The sequence below is a fragment of the Panthera pardus genome, unplaced genomic scaffold (genome assembly GCF_024362965.1).
Source record: "Panthera pardus isolate Hobbes unplaced genomic scaffold, ASM2436296v1 HiC_scaffold_18, whole genome shotgun sequence".
Lineage (NCBI taxonomy): Eukaryota > Metazoa > Chordata > Mammalia > Carnivora > Felidae > Panthera > Panthera pardus.
Genome location: NW_026526743.1, coordinates 26,386,045 through 26,408,194, shown reverse-complemented (window position 1 = coordinate 26,408,194; position 22,150 = coordinate 26,386,045). Strand labels below are relative to the sequence as shown.

Sequence of the window (22,150 nt, the reverse complement as noted above, 5' to 3'; positions counted from 1 at the left end):
GGCCTTACTCTTTGACCTTCTCTCTCCTCACGGTGGTAGCAAGGCTGCCAACAGCGCTAGCCTCACGTCCTACCAGCTTAGCACCCTGGAAAGAAGTTTCCCCAGATGATACCAGGAAAAGTTTCACGGCTAAATTTCATTGGGCCGACTTGGGCCATGTGCTCATCCTGAACAAGTCACATGCTAGGCTGCTAGATACAGTGACTCCTCAGGCCCAAGTCACATGTCCACACCTGGACCTGGGGATGGGGTCAGCTGCCCTGAATCATATGGACTGAGAATGGAGGGGGTTATTTCTCCAAAATAAATTTGGGGTGTTCTTACTACATGAAGGAGAAATGGATATAGAAGCTGGGCAGGCCCCAAATAGTATTTGTCTACCATGTTTATTTACTGATTAGAGCATAAATGGGTGGAAAAAGGGTTAGTTTATAATATGTGCCAACTGGAAAAAAGATTACTTATCTCCCCACTCCTCCAATAGCAAAGGTAATTATTTTCAACTTACCTCTAAGAGGAGCTCATTGGTGGGAGCAAAATGTTTCAAAGTATTTCCTTTTTGTTTTCAGATTATAGTGTTTGATTTTGTCAAAAGAAAAATTGACTCAGTAGGGGCACCTGGGTGGCTCAGTAGGTTAAATGTCCAACTTTGGCTCAGGTCATCATCTTGCAGTTCGTGGGTTTGAGCACCGCATTGGGCTCTGTGTTGACAACTTAGAGCCTGGAGCCTGCTTCAGATTCTGTGTCTACCTCTCTCTCTCTGCCCCTCCCCTGCTCACACTCTGTCTCTCTATCAAAAATAAATAAACATTAAAAAAGAAAAAGAAAGGTTGACTCAGTAAGCAATTATATCCTGCTCTGTTTCTTGCCCTGGGGTAGGTAGTGCGGGTGTAATGATGTCCCTTTGCTCATGGAATTTGGAATCTTATGAGAGTGAACAGTAAACAGATGGTTCCAGAACTGAGTGGCAGGAGGCGAGGACAAGGTTCAGGAGATGTGCAGAATTAGAGCAGGCTTTCGGGTAGAAGCAAGATTGTGGTTTGCTGAGACCTGAAAACTGAACAAACATTTGCTGGGGCAAGAAACAGTGTTCTAGGCGGAGAGGACAGCAAACAAATCCCCATGAGAAAGAACTGTGACAAGGTGATGCAATCTTTGGACCAGAGGACAAAGCTTGAGTCCCAGAGTTAGTGACACATACGCATCACCTTCTATTCCCTTCCTGGGGTTTTTAGGTAGCCCCTGCTTCTCTTTTTAAGGCCATTCCCAGGTGAGTGTCTTTTCTCTCTTAAAAATCCCTTTGCCCAGTTTATCCCTTTCGTCTCTGCCCTTGCCTTTATCTTCTTAGGCTCTGAAGAGTGCCTGGGAGCCCCTCCTGCTCCCCTCCATTGCAGTGCTGGGGTCACAGAGCTGCTCATCTGCAAGTTGAAAGTGACTCTATTCACCCTGCTCTGCCCCCTCCCAGAACTGCTATGGGACAACTGCATGCACCACTTGTGAGAGGGAACTCCATAACCTGAGTGCCACTCTGCCATGCTACTTCCCTAACGCCAGATTTAGCAACCATATTTTCCTCAAGTTGGCCAGCAGATGGCAGACTCTTCCCAAAAATGAGAGGAGAGACTGCAGGTTTCAGATCTAGATCTACTGAAGTCCACCAGGGGAAGTGTGGACCCCTGAGGTAGAGCACAGAAGCAAGAGCCCATTTCCACTCTGTCTTCAGGGCCCCATCTTACCTTCCCCTGAAACAGCCTCTCTTCCTGGAATGGTTCTCAACCTTGGCTGAACATTGGAATGACCTAAGGAATCTTTAAAACACATGGGGCGCCTGGGTGGCTCAGTTGGTTAAGCGTCCGACTTCAGCTCAGGTCACGATCTCGCGGTCCGTGAGTTCAAGCCCGGCGTCGGGCTCTGGGCTGATGGCTTAGAGCCTGGAGCCTGCTTCCGATTCTGTGTCTCCCTCTCTCTCTGCCCCTCCCCCCGTTCATGCCCTGTTTCTCTCTGTCTCAAAAATAAATAAACATTAAAAAAAATTTTAAAACACTGATGTCCACTTGAGGTTTTGATTCATTGATTTAGAATGGAGACTGAGACTGGGGATTTGTAAAGCTTTAGGAATTTAACGTGCCACAAAACTTGAGAACCACTGGCTCAAAGCAGCAATAAAACAGAGCTTTTTGAAAAATTATATGTGTATTTTAACAATATTGGTAATATTTTATTTTCTAAGCTGAGTGGTTAAGTATATGACTTTGTTACTGCTAGAACTGATACATGAATTCAGCAAAGTCAGGGTACAAAATCAATGTACAGAAATTTGTTGCATTTTTATACACCAATAATGATGCAACAGAAAGAGAAATGAAGAAACTGATCCCATTTACAATTGCACCAAGAACCATAAAATACCTAAGAACAAACCTAACCAAAGATGTAAAAGATCTGTATGCTGAAAATTATAGAAAACTTATGAAGGAAATTGAAGAAGACACAAAGAAATGGAAAAACATTCCATGCTTATGGATTGGAAGAATAAATATTGTCAAAATGTCAATACTACCCAAAGCAATCTACACATTCAATGCAATCCCAATCAAAATTGTACTGGCATTCTTCTCAAAACTAGAAAAAACAATCCTAAAATTTGTATGGAACCATAAAGACCCCAAAAAGCCAAAGAAATATTGAAGAAGAAAACCAAAGCAGGAGGCATCATAATCCCAGACATTAGCCTCTACTGCAAAGCCGTAATCATTAAGACAGTATGGTAGTATGGTACTGGCACAAAACAGACACATAGACCAATGGAATAGTATAGAGAACTCAGAATTGGACCCACAAATGTATGGCTAACTAATCTTTGACAAAACAGGAAAGAGTATCCAATGGAAAAAAGTCTCTTTAGCAAATAGTGCTGGGAGAACTGGACAGCAATATGCAGAAGAATGAAACTAGACCACTTCCTTACACCATACACAACAATAAACTCAAAATGGTTGAAAGACCTAAATGTGAGATGGGAAACCATCAAAACCCTAGAGGAGAAATTGGGCAACAACCTGTTTGACCTCAGCTGCAGCAATTTCTTGCTCAACACATCTCCAAAGGCAAGGTAATTAAAAGCAAAAATGAACTATTGGGACCTCATCAAGATAAAAACTTCTGTACTGCAAAGGAAACAATCAACAAGACTGAAAGGCAACCAACAGAATGGGGACAGATATTTGCAAATGACATATTGGATAAAGTGTTAGTATCCAACATTTATAAAGAACTTACTAACCTCAACACCCAAAACACAAATAATCCAGTGAAGAAATAGGCAAAATACATGAATAGACCCTTTTCCAAAGAAGACATCCAGACAGCTAAAAGACACATGAAAAGATGCTCAACGTCACTCATCATCAGGGAAATACAAATCAAAGCCACACTGAGATACCACCTCACACTGGTCAGAGTGGCTAAAATGAACAACTCAGGAAACTACAGATGCTGGCAAGGATGTGGAGAAACGGGAACCCTCCTCCACTGTTGGTGGGAATGCAAACTGGTGCAGCTGCTGTGGAAAACAGTGTGGAGCTCCCCAAAAAATTAAAAATAGAACTATCTTACAACCCAGCAATAGCGCTACTAGGAATTTACCCAAGGGATACAGGAGTGCTGATGCATAGGGGCACATGTACCCCAATGTTTATAGCAGCCAAATCATGGAGAGAGCCTAAATGCCCATCGACTCATGAATGGGTAAAGAAGATGCGGCTTATATATACAGTGGAATAGTACTTGGCAATGAGAAAGAATGAAATCCTGCCATTTGCAACAACATAGATGGAACTGGAAGGTATTATGCTCAGTGAAATAAGTCAACCAGAGAAAGACAGATATCATCTGTTTTCACTCATACGTGGATCTTGAGAAACTTAGCAGAAGTCCATGGGGGAAGGGAGGGGGAAAAATAGATACAAACAGAGAGGGAGGGAAGCAAACCACAAGAGATTCTTAAAAACAGAGAACAAACTGAAGGTGGATGGGGGTGGGGGAGAGGGAAAATAGGTGATGGGCATTGAGGAGGGCACTTGTTGGGATGAGCACTGGGTAAGCCAATTTGATAATAAATTATATTTAAAAAAGTATATGACTTTGTTTTCTTTAATTCTTAAATACATATTTTTGGGCATCTGAGCTATTTTGTAATAAAATTTTAATAAATTTTATAAATATATATTTATTTATATATATATATATAAATTTAATAAAATTTTACAAATTGCTATTTGATATTTCAGAAACAATGCAAAAATAATTGTCATGAGAGAATGTAGAACTTGGTTCCACTTCCTTATATTTATTTAATGGTTTGCTGTTATATGTATTTTCAATTACATCCCGGTGGAGAGGAGACCAGAGTATTTTTGGTGCCCAGGTTTTTTTTTCTTTAAATTTGAGTCCCTAATTAAATTAATTGATTGTTGTTGTTTTAAGTTTTTATTTTAATTCCAGTTAGCATACAGTGTAATATTAGTTTTAGGTGTATAATATAGTGATGCAACACTCTCATACATTACCCCATGTTCATCATGACAAGTGTACTCCTTGATCCCCATCACCTATTTCCCCCGTACCCTCACCCACCTCCCCTTTGGTAACCATCAGTTTGTTCTCTGTAGTTAAGAGATAATAGCGTGGGCAGAGGATGGATGCACTGGTCCCTTTGCAGAAGTCCTAGTTCTGATAGCTGGTCTACCCTTACCGAGTTCTGGCCACCATTGCAGCAAGTGTGTGCAGTATCATGGCAAAACCATTTCTCATTACAGAGAAGAAAAGTACAATTTTCTGTTTCAAATGTTTATTTATTTTTGAGAGAGAGACAGAGCATGAGTAGGGGAGGGGCAGAGAGTGAGGGAGACACGGAATCTGAAGCAGGCTCCAGGCTCTGAGCTGTCAGCACAGAGCCTGACACGGGGCTTGAACTCACAGACTGTGAGATCATAACCTGAGCGGAAGTCAGATGCTCAACTGACTGAGCCACCCAGGCGCCCCAATTTTCTGTCTTAATAATGATATTTCTTGCCAGATCCTTGGTTCCTGAGAGCTTTGTAATCTGAGCTGAATTCTAGCAATGATTGTACCGATCCAGAAGCTTCTGTTCCAATATGAGGGCCCCAGTCCCATTTGGCACTCATTGAAATGCTCCCCACCTCTTCACCTCATGATCCTGGGGTTGTGCCTGGTTCATGATTTAGAGGTTACAGAGCATTACAGAGCATTCCACGGACATCATTTCCCACTAATGCATGCCATAAAGCTGTATACCATTAGAGATAGCTGAAAGTTTTCACTCTGATCTCCTTAATGGTTAGTGAGAGGAAGGAAAGATGTAGTACAAGATCTTCACAATTCAATCATTTAAAGAAAAAAAATTAAGTTGTTCACAATAAAGCCAAGTTTTCCTGGTCCGGAGAAGGAAGGGCCACCTTTCCCGTGTGTGGGCTTTTGTGTTCACAGGCTCAGCTCTGAGCCAAGGGGCTTGCTCAGGGCTTTAAGATCTAAGTGATGAAGCGGAGGCCAGAACTCCCGTTTTCTGCCCAAGAGCATGTTTCATCCTTTCTTGGGGAGCGTGTTCATGCGTTTCTGCTTCACTAACCTATGTTTGTTTGAAATGTCCATTCAAATTCTAAATTACTTCCCAGATTCATTTGACATCAACCTTGTCTGGTCTTCCTCCTATAACTCTTTCCTTAGTTCATAAGGCAAACAAACAAAAATAAAAAACCCAAACCCCTTCCTTTGTTGTGTACTTCCACTGGACAGATTCCAACAGTGACCCAGAAGATAGGATGCTTATTTCTCCTGAGATCCTGCTAACTAAAAAAAATTATTATTCACAAATAATAGTTACCATGTATTGAGTGTTTACAATGGGTAAGACACTGTATTCAGCACTTTCCTTACATTACCTAATCTTCAATTAACTTACAATGCTTTGAAGTTAGTGTTCTCATTTTGTAGTTGGAGAAATTGAAATTTAGAGGTTTGAACTCAGATCTGATTCCAGAGTTTCTATTCTTAACCACTCTACTGACTATATAACACTATAACACTATACTGACTCTGTAACACCATGCATTGATTTCTGTGTGTATATCTATCAATCTATCAATCATCTATCATCTATCTATTATCTACCTATATCTGTATATACACCTATATGTATGTATATATTGTAAAAAATTATTTACAAAAATGTTTTTGAGGTTGATTGAGCTTATGTCTTTTATTGTTTATTGAAGACATGTTGATAAAGGTAGAATAGGGAGAATTTCAGACAGAGATTTGCTTTGGAATAAAGAGCTGGGGAAATTCTCAAGAGGAGTGTTTCTGAAGTTTTCCATCCAGCACCACCATTGGTATTTGGGCACACAGACTCCTGATACATGCATATATATTTATTTATAAATGATGTGCAGCATATGCGTGTATATCACTGTCCCACTATATTCATACACAAAAGTACCATTTTAATAATGACGCAGGGAGCCACCTGGGTAGCTCAGTAGGTTAAGCATCTGACTTCAGCTCAGGTCATGATTTCACGGCTTATGGGTTCAAGCCCCACTGAGCTGTCAGCACAGAGCCTGGAAACTGCTTCAGATTCTGTGTCTCCCTCTTTCTCTGCCCCTCCCCTCCCCTGCTCTCTCTCTCTAAGATGAATAAACACTAAAAATAAAAATGTATAATGATGCAGAAAAATATAGAAAGGATTTCTAATATTTCCTTCCTGTACTTCAAAGGGTTCTCCTGCCCCCCTCATCCCTGGGCGGGGGTGTCTATGCCCTGCTCAGTGGCTGGCCTTCTAGGGTGTATGCACTGCCTGGCACAGGGGCTTGTCTGCTCGTTTCTTCAGGCCCCCTTGGGCAGAGACTGCACACCCCCCTCCATCATTTCACTCTGTTGCCTGACAGGCCAAACAATCGTCTTTATGTAGTACCAAAATGCTGTGTCCCAGTAGAGATCCATCTCTGCCAGACCTTCTACGAACTTGGAGAAAAACCACTCATCAATCTGCAATGAACTTGACAGCATTCAAATCTGTTTGGAAATTGTGAAAGTAAGTCTAGGCTGTGTTTCGGAGACCTCCCGGGGTGGTTGTGAAGATCAAGTGATAAAAAGGAAGAAGAACTTCATGACACACAAAGGGCTCTACAAATGTCAAGTGATATTATTAGCAGTGATTTGCATTTATGGAGGAAGGAATGGAGACAAACAAAAGGGAACATAGACCTGCACAAAGGGAGCCTCTGCAAGGCAGCCCAACCCCGAGGCCAGGGAACCTTCCTTGGGGATCTATTTTTCTACAGGGCAACCTGTGTACAGACCCTCCCCACTTCCCACCTCCCTTTTGGGCATGAAGTGAAGTACCCTGTTGGGGGGCGGCAGCCTCCTCTGAGAACTATATCCCAGGAGGTGGAGGAGCCAGAAACAGCCAGCAGGGGGAGGGATTGACCAGGATAAGAGTAGGAAGAGGCTTCTGGCAGGGTTGGAATACTATAGTAGAATGTGACATAAAATCCGTGGGAGTTAGGTGGAGGAAGTCTTCTAAGGTGTCTAAATGATTCTTAAAAATGAATCAAGATTTGTTATTTCTGAATTCAGAGATTTGCCTGCTCCCAGCCATTCCCTGGCCACCATGGAATCCTTCAGCCAGCTCTGAGCAAGGCCCCATGGCCAGGCACTTGAAGGATCTCAAGATGCTGGAAAAGACCTGCACTCCAGAGTTTGCAAAGCCACGAGTGAGATAAACAGGAAATTTCATATGTAAGAATCAGCAGTCAGTGTCAGTTTCTGACTTACTTTTCTTGTAATTCAAGAAAAAAAAAAAGAGGTCAAAACACCTTTTATGTTTGGTTAACTGAATGGAGAATACATGAATGAGATTTTCTTTGTTTTGAAGGTCAGATCCACGCCCCCCGCACCCCCCCATCTCTTGACCTCAGAGTTGCTTCACCTTTGCAGGAGCTCAGAGAGGGAAATGCATGCCTTTTGGGAGAGAGGTCCTGACTAGGAGTCAGGAGACTTGGCCTCTGGTCTCATCCTTGCTCTAGGCCAGTCATGGAAGGCCTCTATTCCTTATTCTCCTCACTTGTAGAATGGGGCTGGTGGGGGGCATTTTTTCTTTTATTGATACAAAGCTGTGATATGACAGGCTTGGAAGGGTGGCCTTGCAAGCACACTGCATGAACTTGGCCATCAGTGAAAGAGTAAGATGGGGCTACAAGTCCATCTGGGGAGGGGGCAGTGCCCTTTAACGTGACAGAGGGAATGTTGGCCCCTCAGAGTTCCCTCCATAGGCATGGTGGGAGCGACAGTTGAATGGGGCAGTTGGAGAGGAGGGCTCCAGACAGGTGGGACAGGGAAGCCAAATCTAAAGTCTGTGGAAAGAAGAAGACTCAGACAACAGGCAGCAGGCAGTACCTGCTGAGCCTCATGACTTTGGACCCTTCCTCCTCATCCATTCCTCCTCAGGACGCTAGTGTTTCCTGCCCAGGTAAAACTTCTCTCTCTAGCAATCAGCCCTGGGTGCCCTTGTCTCCATCCCCAGGACTGGCTGTGGTGAGTGACACCACATCAAACTGTGGCTGCCCACGCAAGAATAAGCAGGGACCGAGGGCATCCCAGAGCAGAGGGGAGGCTTAGGGCTCTTCCATTTTTGGACCCCCCTGGTATGTAAAAGAAAAAGAAATGCCAAGCCAGGGTATCCAAATCTGTGATACACAAGAGCCTACACTGAATAAATGAAGTCTTTTAACGCACCCATATACACACTATATAGTGTGTAGTATTCACAATTTTATTACAGAATTTATTGTTTTAAAGAAACTTAAATTCATGGTGCATTCCTGTGTGGTTCAAACAGATCCAAAATGGGAGTTATCATTGTCCTTCCATGTTGTCAGAATATCTCTGTGACTGAATGGGAGACCTCACTTGGAAACATTATCACAGGCCACTGTATGGGGCTTTCTGGAAATGAGAAGCCTTGGGCAAAGCCCCTGCCCTCATTTCTGCACCCCAGGCTTTGTATCCTCTCACCCTTGTGTGCTCTCTTCTGCTCCCTCTCAATTTCCTTCCTCCTTCTCCCAATAGCAGTCCCTTCTCGGGGGTTTGGCTACCCACTTGGGTGCTGGGACAACTGGACAGAGTTTCTCCTCTGAGCTGGAGGCTGGTCAGGGCCTGGAGGAAGGGGCTATGGGAGCTGGGGAGAGGGCATGGGACCATTGGATCTTGGTAATTTTGGTGGCTTGAAATTAAGAATGGATTTATCAAGAAAGCCACAGGGGGCACAATCTCTTATCTTGGAAGGATTTTATGATTAACAGGGTATCTGCATTTGATTGATGCAGGGAGTCCTAAGGAAAGACTTCCATTATGGGCACCAAGGAAAACAGAATCCAGTTCTCAAACAAGAATAATTACTTGTTAATTTTCTGGGTTAGAGAGGCAGAAATGGAATTTAATTGAGCAAAGTGAGTAGGTGTGGAAAATATTGCTACTTGAAATGCCCTGTAGCTATCTTTCGCTCTCCCCCTTTGGAGAGCAAGGATAAGGAAAAATGAATCCACTATAAGGAAATTGCAGTGCCAATGTGAGGATAAAGGCAAAGTTCCCCAGATCCCTGGAGTCAGGGAGGCAATAAGGAGAGGTAGGGATTGCAGCAAACTAGAGCATGTCTGCCCTGCCAGAAAATGGTTGCTGCTGCTCAGTGTGAGGTGATTGTGGCCACACAAGCATACAGAGCTCTCTGATATTTTGTCAAAAGCCAGGGCCTTTTTTTTTTTTTTTTATAATGGTACCTGCTAATTCAAATTCAGAAAAATTAAACTGTGCAGACCAAATAAAGCGGACCTGAAGTTGTATGTGGTCCATAACCCACCAGTTTGTGTCCCCTGCTCTAAATGGAGACCTTCCTGCTTCTGCCTTGTCAGGCCCATTGAGGTCAGGTTGGGGATGTCCTGCCAGAAAGCAGAGGGATGCACCAGGGACCTTTTCCCATCCCCTGCCAACCCTCAGATGCTCTGAGTGGAGAAAAGCTGCCAGGAACAGAGTCATGGTGGCTGCAGGGGCCCTGGCTCGGCCCGGTCTCTGCTCCTGTCAGCTCCTATCAGGGCCCACCCCCACCTTCTGGCTGCCAGCAAGCAGATTTGCCACTCCAGGCAGCTCCTCGCTCCTGGCAGAGGATAGCATGACAGACGGGGATAGAGACGTTAGCCAAAGCAGACTTCCTGATTTAAAAAGTCTCATTTTCCCTCTGGGGCTGCCAAATTTAGCAAGGTGCCATTCTTGCTGCAATGCTTCCAAGCCGTCTTAGGTAATCATAACTCCACATTCCCTGTGGAGTGCTCAAGGAAATTACCTCCCAGCACCAGTTTCCTACGCACTCTGATTACTTGAACAAGGCCAGGGAGGCCTGGTCTCCTGTGTTCGGCATCTTGGAGTCCGGAACCCTTAAGACAAGCTGATGACAGCTTGCTGTCAGGATTCTTTGCCTTTAGGAAAGTGAGAAAAATTATAAAGGTCATAGTAAGCATTCTCCATGGATGGTGAAGCCCACACTCTTAGGGAGAGGATCCTGATCATAGGGACTGGGGCCATTTAGTTTGGACAAGAGAGAAATTGCAGATGGGTTTCTGGGGGTGAGCAGAGAGAAACAGTGATTGTCCTCACGCATCTGAGGGCGCATAAAGAGACATAAATGTAGCCTGTGCGGCACCTGAGTGCAGAGCGACTGTTGGCAGGAAAATCACTTTCAGTTCCACAGAAAGAAAACAATTCATTCCCTTTAGGGCTATTTCTTTAAAAAAGGTTTAACTTTTGGTTTGAAATGATTTTAAACTACATAAAAATAACAATAATAACACTAAGAAATTCTAAATACCCTTCACTCCGAATTGCAAATTAACATTTTGCCACATTTGCTTTAACATTCTCTGTGCATAATTATTATTTTTCTGACACATTTGAGAGTAAATTGCAGACATTTTGCTCCATTATCTCTAAGTGCTTTAGTATATACTTCCTAAGAATAAGGATGTTCTCTTGCATAACCATAATTATCACAATTATTAATTGTCAAATTGTACAATTATCAACATCAGAAAATTTTACTTTGATATAATACTGCTATGTACCCTACAGTCCATATTCTACTTTCCCAAATTGTCCCAAAATAGTGTCCTTAATTTTTTCTTTTTGGTCCAGGATCCAATGCAGGGTTGTGTATTGCTTTTAGCTGTCATGTCTCTTCAGTTGCCATTAGTCTGGAATGTTTCCTCGCCTGTCTTTGTCTTTGATAATATGAACAGTTTTAAAGAGTGCAGGCCAGGGGTTTTGTAGAATGTTCCTTTGGGTTTGTCTGATAATTTCCTCATGACTAGATTCAGGCTGTTTGCTGAACTACACACGAGGGCCTTCTTGAGAAGTGACTAGGGTCTGTTGCCAAAGCTTGCTGAGTCATGGTCTGGTTGGCTGGAAGGAAATTCTCACTCAAGACACTGAGTTTTCTACAGCTAATGTCTTCTTGGATTCTTTTAATTCTTGGATTCTATGATTCTCTCTCCCCCAAATAATTTCAATTGGGTTTCAGAACTTGTAGTGGGCTCTTTCTTCTCTATCAGCTACTCTGCTTTCTACCTCTGCTTTGCTCAGACTAACCTTCTGTGCAGCCCTCAGGGGACTGCAGGCAGGGGAAGTGGCCCAGAGGCAGTGGGAAGCCACATACAACTGGTCAGTGACCCAGCTTAGCTGTCATGCCCATATTGTGACAGCAACAGGAAGGATAGGAAGGCGCTAGAAAGACTCTGCATGCAAGACTATGCCCATGACCAGATTTCCCTCCTCCTGTCTCTCTGGCCAGAGCTGGATTACATTTATTCAAGGAGCCAAGGGCCTATCCAAGGATGAGAGGCCAGTTTTCTTTACTTTTCTCAGTTTGATCATCCCTGAGCATCCCCTTCCATTGTCTTCCTGAAGCAAATCTGGAAAAGCTGAGGGGTGGGGGCGGGGCATGATGCTTTGGGTAGTGGAAGCTGTGAAAGACTTTCCAGTACACTGACAAAGGGAAGGCCCTTAGGGTGGGAGGGGGGACTTTGCCCTGGGTTGGGTCTATGCAGGGGCCAGGAGACTGATGTCTAGGAAGAGATCTAGAGCACTTCACTGCTGTTCCCACCCTTGTCTCTCTTGACTCTTGCCAGAGCCCTTGCCCAATGGTGCCCTTAAGAGCCCTACTGTGCAGGTGCCACACACCCCATATCAGCTGGATGCCTCACCTGGGCTTTCTCTCAAACTCTCTTCCTTGCCTCTCCTCTCTTGTCTAGCCACCAAGCTCCAGTGTCACCTCCTGTAAGAGGTTCTCCCTAACTTCAGCCTCCTCCCACACTGTACTGATCTCTCCTTCCTCAGAACTTGGGTAGCACAGGTGGTCTGCATTACTCAGTGACACTGAACACAGACAGCCTGATTCCAGGGTTTACATTCTTTTTTTAATAATGTTTATTTATTTATTTTGAGAGACAGAGAAAGAGAGCATGGGGGAGGGGCTGGGGGAGAGAGAGAGAGAGAGAGAGAGAGAGAGAATCCCAAGCTGAGTGTAGAGCTTGATGTGGGGATCAATCTCATGACTGTGAGATCATGACCTGAAACAAAATCAAGAGTTGGGCCTCTTAATCAACTGAGTCACCCAGGTGACCCTCCAGGGTTTACACTCTTAAATATACAATTAAATATTACAATGTCATAGGGCAATCCCTGTATAACTTCCAGATCTCATTGCCACCAGATGTAGCCAACATCTTGAAATTGGTGTATATTTTCTCACTAATTTTAAAAAAGTAAACTATTTTTTAAGGACAACTTTAGGTTACAGAAAAGTTGTGAAAATAATATGGAGCATTCCCCTGTTTTTGCATCTTACATTAATGTTAATACCTTACATATGTGTTAAGATTAATGAACAAATATTGACATACCATTATTGACTAATATCCATACTTTATGTAGCTTTCCTTAGTTTTTTCCTAACGTTCCTTCCCCCCCCCCCATGATCCTAGTTATCACATTTTCTTAGGCTCTTGGCTATGACATTGTCTCAGCTTTTCCTTGTTTTTTGATGAGCTTGACCGTTTTAAGTAGTACTGGTCAGGTATTTTGTAAAATGTCCCTCAGTTAGGATTTGTCTAATATTTTTCCTATGATTAGACTGGAATTATGGGTTTTGGGGAGGAAGACAACAGAGGTAAAGTGCCCTCCTCATCCCATCATATCAACATCCCAGTAGCAAAGAATACACCTAGTACCTGTATCTTAGTTTCTAATACTATTCTCCAATAAATGCAATCAGAGTTACTTGGAAGAGTGGAATTTTCCTACAAATATAATTATCAGTAAATGAATATATTGTTTTGCAAGTATGTGAACTTTTCACAAATGGTTATCAGAAGTATGTATTTTATTGCAATGCTTTTTCCCCTTTCAATTTATCACATGGAATATTCACATGGACTGATGTGTGGATTGACATTCATTTTTATTTTTTAATAGTAATATACAGTATTCATATTAAACAACACACCCATTTTCCTATTGATGAATATTCAAAATATTACAGAGATGCTACAAATATTTCTATAGAGGGGCCACTGAGATATTTTTGCATGAGGTTCTGTCTTCTGTGGATTGTTTGCTTGTGTTTTTCTAGATTGAAATTCAATGTTGACATTAGTGAATATGACTGAAAAGAGGCTAGCAGAGGTAGGAGAATTTGTAAGTACAATAAAAAGAAGCATACAAAGTTTGTGGCTACTCTGTATGGGATTCCTTGAATAGACAGAATTGGTTCTGACCATTTATATACCTAAGGAGGAGAATTGCTGGCTGTGTTAGTAAAATAATCTTGAACTTGATCAGATAATGCCAAATTGCTCTGCAAATTAATTATACAGTTTATACTCCTGTCAGCAGGGTTTAAGAGCTACTGTGATCCATATATATGCCAAGAGTTAAAATTTTCAGACTTTTAAATATTACTTATCTGAAGAATGAGAAGTAGCTTTTATTGTGATTGTGGCTTCAATACATACCTCCCTGATACTCAGAGATTGAGCATTTCTGTGCCTGTTTATTTGGCTCATTTGTGAATTGCTTATTTATGTCTTTATACTTAAAAACCATCTCTTGTAGGGAGCATATCATTGGGTCTTGCTTTTACCTCCAGTTTGACAATCTCTAGTTTTTAACTGAAGTGTTTACTCCATTTATATTTAATGTAAATATTGATGTGATTGGATTTAAGTCTATCAGCTTGCTATTTGTCTTCCACTTATCCCTCTGTTTTATATTCTTCCGTTTCTCTTTGCCTATCTTTTTGGGTTAATCTACTATTCAATGCTCCATTTTATTTCTTTGATTGAATTCTTAGCTTTAAGTCTTGGTTTTCTTTTTGTGTGTGTATGTTTTTCCCTATGGCTGACACTATGCTGTGGTTTACATTTTATGTGTGTTATTGTGTGCTTATTTCTCCCTTTCTGGGGAGAGGAGTTGTACCTCAGGCTTCTTTCATTCTTATCATTATTCATGCATTTATTCATTTCATTTTTCATTCCATAAATTTGTGTTAAACACCTACTATATACCAGGGACTGTCTAAGTGTTAGAAATGCAGCTGTAAACAAGACAAATGTGAAGCCCACAGTCTATTTGGGGAAATAGATAAGTAAGTAGGGGAGTTTTCCCAGAGGAGAAAATATCTGAATTGAGCCTTGAAGGCTGAGCAGGAATTGGTCAAGTTAAGGAAGGGATATTAGATTGTTCCAGGTTGTGGCAGTGGTGTATGCAAAGACCCAGAGGCAAAAGTAATTGGCAATTTGTTCAGACAGCAGTAAGACATGCAACATTGCTGGAACGTAGTGTTAGGTGGTGCAAATGGAAGGTGGACTGTGGAGTACAGTGCAGATTGACAAACATTCAGGGAGTTCCTATTTGAATTAGGAATTTAGAGTTGGATACATTGTTTTCATGTCATCAATATTCATTAATTGAATGATAGAAGAGATTTTGAGCAGAATTACTGGCTCCAAGACATCTACCCCCTCCGGTTGTTTATAATTCCAGTTTCCACTTTGGAAGATTGTCTTCTTGAGGTGAAGGCACTTTAATTTTCAAATTCTATTGTAAGAAAGAATATATTATTCCAGAGGAGGGATTTTTGTAATATAAGCAAGGGTTTTCTAGGCTTATTGGAAAAAAAAAGGCGTGTTAGTTTCTCTATATCCAGAGTGCCCCAGATGAGACAGTGCCACTCATTTTAACCTTACTTTCCCCATGGCTTTGTTGAGATATAACTGACATATAATACTACTTGCTGTATTATACATGTAGATGTGTACAACACGTGGATTTGATAGACTTTATTGTGAAATGACCACCACAGTAGCATTAGTTAACACCTCCATCACATCACATGCTTACCATTTCTCTTTTGAAGTGAAAATGTTTAAAATGTACTCTCTTAGCAATTTTCAAGTATATAATACAGTATTGTTAACTATAATCACCATGCTGTACATTATATCCCCAGAATTTACTCATAACTAGAAATTTTAACCCTTTGAATGACATGTCTCTATTTCCTCTACCACCCAACCCCTAGCAACCACCATTCTACTCTCTATTACTATGAGTTCATCTTTTCTAGATTCTTCATATAAGTGGATATCATACAGTATTTTTCTTTCTCTGTCTGACTTCCTTCACTTAGCGTAATTCCTTCTAGGTCCATCTTTGTTGTCCCAGTTGGCAGGATGTCCTTCTTCCTCAAAGCTGAATAATGTTCCACTGTATATGTACACTACATCTTCTTAATCCATTCATCCATAAATGGACACTTGGGTTGTTTCCATATCTTGACTATTGAGAATGATGTTGCAATGGATGTGAAGGTACAGATATCTTTTCAGGATCTTGATTTCATTTCCTTTGGATATCTACTCAGAAGTGGGATTGCTGAATCATATGTCAATTTTATTGTACATTTTTTTTTTGAGGAGCCTCCATACTGTATTCCACAGTGGCTATACCAATTTACATTCTCACCAACAGTGTGGAAGAATTTTCTTTTCTCTATGTTTTTGCCAATACTTGTTATGTCTCGTCTTTTTCTTTTCTCTATGTTTTTGCCAACACTTGTTGTCTCTAGTCTTTTTGTTTTTTTATTTTTATTTTTACTTTATTTTTATTTTTTTTCAGTATATGAAGTTTATTGTCAAATTGGTTTCCATACAACACCCAGTGCTCATCCCAAAAGGTGCCCTTCTCAATACCCATCACCCACCCTCCCCTCCCTCTCACCCCCCATCAACCCTCAGTTTGTTCTCAGTTTTTAAGAGTCTCTTATGCTTTGGCTCTCTTCCACTCTAACCTCTTTTTTTTTTCCTTCCCCTCCCCCATGGGTTTCTGTTAAGTTTCTCAGGATCCACATAAGAGTGAAACCATATGGTATCTGTCTTTTTCTGTATGGCTTATTTCACTTAGCATCACACTCTCCAGTTCCATCCATGTTGCTACAAAGGGCCATATTTCATTCTTTCTCATTGCCACGTAGTATTCCATTGTGAATATAAACCACAATTTCTTTATCCATTCATCAGTTGATGGACATTTAGGCTCTTTCCATAATTTGGCTATTGTTGAGAGTGCTGCTATAAACATTGGAGTACAAGTGCTCCTATGCATCAGTACTCCTGTATCCCTTGGGTAAATTCCTAGCAGTGCTATTGCTGGATCATAGGGTAGGTCTATTTTTAATTTTTTGATGAACCTCCACACTGTTTTCCAGAGTGGCTGCACCAATTTGCATTCCCATCAACAGTGCAAGAGGGTTCCCGTTTCTCCACATCCTCTCCAGCATCTATAGTCTCCTGATTTGTTCATTTTGGCCACTCTGACTGGCGTGAGGTGATATCTGAGTGTGGTTTTGATTTGTATTTCCCTGATGAGGAGCGACGTTGAACATCTTTTCATGTGTCTGTTGGCCATCCGGATGTCTTCTTTAGAGAAGTGTCTATTCATGTTTTCTGCCCATTTCTTCACTGGGTTATTTGTTTTTTGGGTGTGGAGTTTGGTGAGCTCTTTATAGATTTTGGATACTAGCCCTTTGTCCGATATGTCATTTGCAAATATCTTTTCCCATTCCGTTGGTTGCCTTTTAGTTTTGTTGGTGGTTTCCTTTGCTGTGCAGAAGCTTTTTATCTTCATAAAGTCCCAGTAGTTCATTTTTGCTTTTAATTCCCTTGCCTTTGGGGATGTGTCAAGTAAGAAATTGCTACGGCTGAGGTCAGAGAGGTCTTTTCCTGCTTTCTCCTCTAGGATTTTGATGGTTTCCTGTCTCACCTTCAGGTCCTTTATCCATTTTGAGTTTATTTTTGTGAATGGTGTGAGAAAGTGGTCTAGTTTCAATCTTCTGCATGTTGTTGTCCAGTTCTCCCAGCACCATTTGTTAAAGAGACTGTCTTTTTTCCATTGGATGTTCTTTCCTGCTTTGTCAAAGATGAGTTGGCCATACGTTTGTGGGTCTAGTTCTGGGGTTTCTATTCTATTCCATTGGTCTATGTGTCTGTTTTTGTGCCAATACCATGCTGTCTTGATGATGACAGCTTTGTAGTAGAGGCTAAAGTCTGGGATTGTGATGCCTCCTGCTTTGGTCTTCTTCTTCAAAATTACTTTGGCTATTCGGGCCTTTTGTGGTTCCATATGAATTTTAAGACTGCTTGTTCTAGTTTCGAGAAGAATGCTGGTGCAATTTTGATTGGGATTGCATTGGGTAGATTGGATTGGGTAGATAGCTTTGGGTAGTATTGACATTTTGACAATATTTATTCGTCCAATCCATGAGCAGGGAATGTCTTTCCATTTCTTTATATCTTCTTCAATTACCTTCATAAGCTTTCTACAGTTTTCAGCATACAGATCTTTTACATCTTTGGTTAGATTTATCCCTAGGTATTTTATGCTTCTTGGTGCAATTGTGAATGGGATCAGTTTCTTTATTTGTCTTTCTGTTGCTTCATTGTTAGTGTATAAGAATGCAACTGATTTCTGTACATTGATTTTGTATCCTGCAACTTTGCTAAATACATGTATCAGTTCTAGCAGACTTCTGGTGGAGTCTATCGGATTTTCCATGTATAATATCATGTCATTTGCAAAAAGCGAAAGCTTAACTTCATCTTTGCCAATTTTGATGCCTTTGATTTCCTTTTGTTGTCTGATTGCTGATGCTAGAACTTCCAACACTATGTTAAACAACAGCTGTGAGAGTGGACATCCCTGTCATGTTCCTGATCTCAGGGAGAAAGCTCTCAGTTTTTCCCCATTGAGGATGATGTTAGCTGTGGGCTTTTAATAAATGGCTTTTATGATGTTTAAGTATGTTCCTTCTATCCCAACTTTCTCGAGGGTGTTTATTAAGAAACGATGCTGAATTTTGTCAAAGACATTTTCTGCATCGATTGACAGGGTCATATGGTTCTTATCTTTTCTTTTATTAATGTGATGTATCACGTTGATAGATTTGCGAATGTTGAACCAGCCCTGCATCCCAGGAATGAATCCCACTTGATCATGGTGAATAATTCTTTTTATATGAAAAACTGTTGAATTCGATTTGCTAGTATCTTATTGAGAATTTTTGCATCCATATTCATCAGGGATATTGGCCTGTACTTCTCTTTTTTTAATGGGCCTCTGTTTGGATTAGGAATCAAAGTAATACTGGCTTCATAGAATGAGTCTGGAACTTTTCCTTCCCTTTCTATTTTTTGGAATAGCTTGAGAAGGATAGGTATTATCTCTGCTTTAAACATCTGGTAGAACTCCCCTGGGAAGCCATGTGGTCCTGGACTCTTATTTGTCGGGAGATTTTTGATGACTGATTCAATTTCTTCGCTGGTTATGGGTCTGTTCAAGCTTTCTATTTCCTCCTGATTGAGTTTTGGAAGCTTGTGGGTGTTTAGGAATTTGTCCATTTCTTCCAGGTTGTCCCGTTTGTTGGCATATAATTTTTCATAGTATTCCCTGATAATTGCTTGTATCTCTGAGGGATTGGTTGTAATAATTCCATTGTCATTCATAATTTTATCTATTTGGGTCATCTCCCTTTTATTTTTGAGAAGGCTGGCTAGAGGTTTATCAATTTTGTTTATTTTTTCAAGATACCAACTCTTGGTTTCGTTGATCTGCTCTACAGTTTTTTTAGATTCTGTATTATTTATTTCTGCTCTGATCTTTATTATTTCTCTTCTTCTGCTGGGTTTAGGCTGTGTTTGCTGTTCTGCTTCTATTTCCTTTAGGTGTGCTGTTAGATTTTGTATTTGGGATTTTTCTTGTTTCTTGAGATAGGCCTGGATTGCAATGTGTTTTCCTCTCAGGACTGCCTTCGCTGCATCCCAAAGCATTTGGATTGTTGTATTTTCATTTTCATTTGTTTCCATATATTTTTCAATTTCTTCTCTAATTGTCTGGTTGACCCATTCATTCTTTAGTAGGGTGTTCTTTAACCGCCATGCTTTTGGAGGCTTTCCAGACTTTTTCCTGTGGTTGATTTCAAGCTTCATAGCATTGTGGTCTGAAAGTATGCATGGTATGATTTCAATTCTTGTATACTTATGAAGGGCTGTTTTGTGACCCAGTATGTGATCTATCTTGGAGAATATTCCATGTGCACTCGAGAAGAAAGTATATTCTGTTGCTTTGGGATGCAGAGTTCTAAATATATCTGTCAAGTCCATCTGATCCAATGTATCATTCAGAGCCCTTGTTTCTTTATTGACCATGTGTCTAGATGATCTATCCATTTCTGCAAGTGGAGTGCTAAAATCCTCATCTTTTTGTTTTTAAAAAAATTTTTTTTGACATTTATTCATTTTTGAAAAGCAGAGAGAGACAGAGTGTGTATGGGAAAGGGGCCCAGAGAGAGGGAGACACAGAAACACAAGCAGGCTCCAGGCTATCAGTACAGAGCCAGATGCGGGGCTCGAACTCACAGACCGTGAGATCATGACCTGAGCCAAAGGCAGCCGCTTAACCGACTGAGCCACCCAGTCATCTTTTTGATAATAGCTGTTCTAACAGGTATGAAGTAATATCTTTTTGTGGTTTTGACCTGCATTTCCCTAATGATTAGTGATATTGAGCACCTTTTCATGTACTTTTAGGCCATTTGTATATCTTCTTTGCAGAAGTTTCTATTCAGTTCCTTTTCTCATTTTTAATCAGATTTTTCTGTTTGGGTTATTTTGATTTTGAGTTGTATGACTTCCTTATATGTTTTGTATATTAACTCTTTATCAAGGGGTGCCTGGCTGGCTCAGTCAGAAGAGAATGAGAGTCTTGATCTTGGGGTTGTGAGTTCAAGCCTCACATTAGATGTAGAGATTACTGAAAAAAAAAATAAACTTAAAAAAAAGGGACTGAAGTTAACCCTTTATCAGATATGATTTGCAAATATTTTTCCCATTCTGTAGGTTGTATTTTCATTTTGTTGATTGTTTATTTTGCTGTATAGAATATTTTTAGTTTTATGTAGTTCCACTTATTTTTGCTTTTTATTTTGCTTGTGCTTCTGGTGTCACATCCAAAAGATAATTGCCAAGAGAAGGAAATTATCCCCCTGTTTACTTATAGGGACTTTATATTTTTAGTTCTTATGTTAAAGTCTTTAATCCATTTCAGGTTAATTTTTGTGAGTGGCATTAAAACAGGAGTCCAATTTTATTCTTTTGCATGTGATTATCCAGTTTTCCCAACACCATTTATTAAAGAGAATATCCTTTTCCCGTTGAGTATTCTTGGATCCATTGTCAAATATTAGTTGACTGTATTTTCAAGGGTTTATTTGTAATCTCTCAATTTTGTTCTATTGGTTTATGTGTCTATTTTTATGCCAGCACCATTGATTACTGTAGCTTTGTAGTATAGTTTGAAATCAGGAACTGTCATGCCACCAGCTCTGTTCTTCTTTCTTAGGATTGCTTTGACTATTCAAGGTGTTTTGTGATTTCATACAAATTTTAGAATTGTTTTTTCTATTTCTGTAAAAAAATATCATTAGAATTTTGATGGGAATTGTGCCAAATCTATAGATAGCTTTAAGTAGTATGGACATTTTAATGATATTAATTTTTCTGATCCATGAACACAGGGTATCTTTCCATTTGTTTTTCTCTTCAATTTCTTTCCTCAAAGTGTTGTAGTTTTCAGTGTACAGTTCTTTCACTTCCTTTGTTAAGTTTAGCCATGAGTATTTTATTTTTTTTGAAGCTGTTGTGAATGAGATTGTTTTCTTTATTTCTTTTCAGATATTTTATTTTAGTATATAGAAACACAACTGATTTCTATATATTGATTTTGTATCCTGAAACTTTACTGAATTTGTTTAGTTCTAAGTTTTTCATTTAGTCTTTAGGATTTTCTATATATAAGATAATACCATCTGCAAGCAAAGACAGTTTTACACCTTTCTTTCCAATTTGTATATCCTTTATTTCCTTTTCTTACCTAATTGCTACGGCTAGGACTTGCAGTACTATGTTGAATAAAAGTGGTAAGAGTGAACATCTTTGTTTTGGTCCTGATTCTAGATGAAAACTTTTCAAACTTTCATCATTGAGTATAATGTTAGGTGTAGGCTTGTCATATATGCCTTTTATTATGTGACAGTATATTCTTTCTATATCCAATTGGTTGAGAGTGTTTTTTAATCATGAACACATGTTGTATTTTATCAACTGATTTTTCTGTATCTCTTAAGATGTACCTTAATGTATTAGATGCATTATTTCTCTGTATTTATTGAGATGATCATATGATTTTTATCTTTTATTCTATTAATGAAGTGTATCATATTTGTTGATTTGCATATGTTGAAGCATCCTTGCATCTCAGGGATAAATTCTACTTGATCATGGTATATGATTTCTTAATGTGTTGTTGGATTTAGTTTGCTAATATTTTGTTGACAATACTTGCATCTATATTCATTAGGGTATTGGCCTGTAGTTTTCTTGTTATGTCTTTATCTGGCTTTTCTATCAGGATTATG

The 22,150-nt window shown here is 40.2% G+C and overlaps 1 protein-coding gene across 1 annotated transcript in view; it reads left to right on the top strand.

Moving 5' to 3' along the window:
- The window catches only part of LOC109270976 (ATP-binding cassette sub-family C member 12), a 180,974-nt gene that overhangs the window by 70,937 nt on the left and 87,887 nt on the right, over positions 1-22,150 (top strand). Inside the window, exon 1 of the mRNA XM_019456023.2 lies at positions 8,384-8,548. The gene's annotated coding sequence lies outside the window, so the exon portion shown is untranslated. Of the gene's footprint in view, positions 8,549-22,150 lie in introns of the transcript that reaches the window.